Source organism: Cannabis sativa, chromosome 1 (assembly GCF_029168945.1).
Source record: "Cannabis sativa cultivar Pink pepper isolate KNU-18-1 chromosome 1, ASM2916894v1, whole genome shotgun sequence".
Lineage (NCBI taxonomy): Eukaryota > Viridiplantae > Streptophyta > Magnoliopsida > Rosales > Cannabaceae > Cannabis > Cannabis sativa.
Window position 1 is genome coordinate 5,651,391 of NC_083601.1, and position 3,112 is coordinate 5,654,502.

At 39.8% G+C, this 3,112-nt stretch overlaps 1 non-coding gene across 1 annotated transcript; it reads left to right on the top strand.

Annotated features, from left to right (window-relative positions):
- The first annotated feature begins 2,109 nt into the window (after positions 1-2,109).
- Positions 2,110-2,216, top strand: LOC133033788 (small nucleolar RNA R71). Its single transcript, XR_009685850.1, has one exon. It is a non-coding gene; the product is annotated as a small nucleolar RNA R71 (small nucleolar RNA).
- Positions 2,217-3,112: the final 896 nt, after the last annotated feature.

Consider the following 3,112-nt stretch of genomic DNA (forward strand, 5'->3'; position numbering starts at 1 on the left):
TTGAACACTATATGGATTTCGTCTCAAAAGAATAAACATGCAAGTTCTAAGCTATCCTGTCAATCTTACCACAAACCATCGTAGAACAATTATAACAATTTTTCACAGATTGAGTATTTACAGATAAACACAGGTTCCTAAGCATCCAAACTAATCCAAAGAGTTAGCAGAATCAAGCACACAGTTATTTTATAATTTCAGATCACATCACACTAATCAGCAGTATACAACTATCGTCAAGCTTATTGCCATTCCTTAACTAAAATAAAAAAAAACTAAAATAGATAATTAAAATGCAGAAATTAAAGTGCAGAATTTAAAAATTTTAAGTCTCTCCCCCCAAACTAAATATGACATTGTCCCCAATGTGCTATTATACTCAAGGTGAGAAGGACTTACCTGAACCCCCATCAGAAGGGGTTGGGCGGACCCTTTTCATCCAAAAGAGCCCTCGTACTAAATGAAGAAAATTTACCATCAATCGTGTTGATTTCAGAGTTTCGCACAAGAGTAAGCTCACCTTCAGAACTACCACACATCAATCTTTTCTAATGACGCCGAATCGTTCGAAGTCGCTCTTTAGGCTTTGCTTTCTTCTTATCAGCTTTAACAAAAGAACCCTTCACCATCTCAATCTTGCAACAGGTAGGAATGTCGGTTGGGGCAAAAACATTAAAATTGACCTCTTCATCTTGCACTCTCAACTTTAACTCTCCCTTTTGAACATCTATTAATGCTCGACCTGTGGCTAAGAATGGTCTTCCCAAAATAATGGGAATAGTTGAATCTTCCTCCATATCAAGAATTAGGAAATCAGCAGGGAAGATAAACTTACCAACCTTCACCAGTACATCTTCAATTATCCGACGAGGATGAGTCAAAGAACGATCCGCTAGTTGTAAAGTCACTGTTGTGGGCTTTGCTTTTCCCAATCCTAGCCTTTTGAAGACAGACAAGGGCATTAGATTAATGCTTGCTCCCAGATCACATAGAGCTTTAGTTTCCACCGAACCCCCTATAGAGCATGGAATATTGAAACTACCCGGATCTTTAAGCTTGGGCGGTAGTTTCTTTTGCAAAATGGCGCTACACTCCTCAGTTAATGCCACTGTTTCATAATCCTCCAATTTTCTCTTCTTAGACAATATCTCCTTCATGAACTTCACATAACGGGGCATTTGTTCCAAGGCTTCGGCAAAAGGAATGTTGATGTGTAATCTTTTGAAGACCTCTAGAAATTTTGTGAACTGCTTGTCTAGATTGGTCTTTCGGAGTCTTTGAGGATAGGGTATTTTCACATGATGACCAATATTGATTGGTGGAGACTGTTGTGGTGGTGCTGGACTATCAGTAATCTTCTTATCTGATGATGCTTGAGTTGGTGCTGTTTGATCTTTAATCTCTTCATCCACTGGTTGTATCATCTCAGGCCCATCATATTTCTTTCCACTCCTTAAGGAAACTGCTTTACATTGCTCTTTTCCTTTTGCATCATTAGTGCTAGGCGAATTTCCTTGAGCTTGTTTTTCCACTTGAGTAGCCAATTGTTCCATTTGAGTTTCTAGAGTTTTAATAGAGGCTCTAGTTTCCATCATGGATTGGAGCAATAAATCAGCATGGATAGTGGAGCCTCCACTAGAACTTTGTTGTTGCAGCTGTTGTTGGTTTTGTTGGGGCTGGTTTCTCTGCTGGTAGAACCCCTGTTGGTTGTGCCCATAATTATTGTTTTCGGAATAGTTTCCAATGGCTTTTGCTTGATCCATTGGCAAATCATCCACATCTGCCTGACACTCAGAAAAGTGATGGGGACCTCCACATATCTCACAAACCACTTGAGCTTGTTTGGCTTGCACTGCGATCATCTTTGTTAGGGCCTCAACCTGAGCTGTCAGCTTTGTAATGGCACCCACCTCTAGCACACCAGCTACCTTCTTAGTTTGACTCCTTTCAGTTGGCCACTGCTGATTGTTTAGAGCCATCTCCTCCAATAGATCATAAGCCTCATTAGCACTCTTTCTCATAAAGGCTCCACCAGCTGCTGCATCTATCAGGGTTCTAGTGTCACCAACCAACCCGTTATAGAAATTATGAACCAACATCCACTTCTCAATACCATGATGAGGACACTTTCTGATTAAGTCCTTGAACCTCTCCCAAGACTCATAGAGAGACTCATTCTCTTGTTGACAGAAATTGTTGATCTCTCCTCGCAGCTTAGCAGACTTTGCTGGGGGAAAGAACTTAGACAGAATTTTAGTTGCTAAGTCTGTCCATGTTGCTATGGAATTTGGTGGCAAGGAGATTAACCAGCTCTTGGCTCTTTCTCTAAGTGAGAATGGAAACAGTCTCAAACGAATGGCATCATCACTAACTCCATTGACTTTAAAAGTCTCACAAAGTTCCATGAAGTTCGAGAGATGCAAATTAGGATCTTCAGAAGGGAGGCCACCAAACTGAACTGAAGACTGCACCATTTGAAGTATGGCAGGTTTGATCTCAAAGTTATTCGCATCCACTGCCAGTGGCCTGATACATGACTACACTCCCGTCAGAGTAGGGAGAATGTAATCTCTCAAGCTACGACCATTAGCTTGATCTTCCACGGCACCACCATTATTGTCGTTATTTGCAGCATTCGCATTCACATTAGCAGCCATGATTTCTATTGTTTCAGCAGTTGCTGAAACTCCTTCTTGCCTCTTGTTCTTTCGGTTTCTCCTACAAGTTTTCTCGATTTCAAGATCAACTGGTAATATGACTGCTTGTCCTTGACGGCGCATACACTAGGATTCCTGAAATAGATAAAGAAAATATTGCAAGAAAAAGATTAGTAATTAGCAAGAAAAATAAACCAAAGTAGAAGTTAGTATAATTTTGGGTAATATTAATCTTTATACAATTCCCCGGCAACGGCGCCAAAAACTTGTTGCGAAAATTATTAATTACTACGCAAGTGCACGCAATCAAGTAGTATACTCACGCAAGTGAGGTCGAACCACAGGGAATTGGATTAATTACTACTAAACTATACTTATAATTCTATTTGGCAAATCAAAAGTATTTATGATTAAAAAAGGAAGAAACAAATTCAAGAAACTTAAAGAAACAAGTG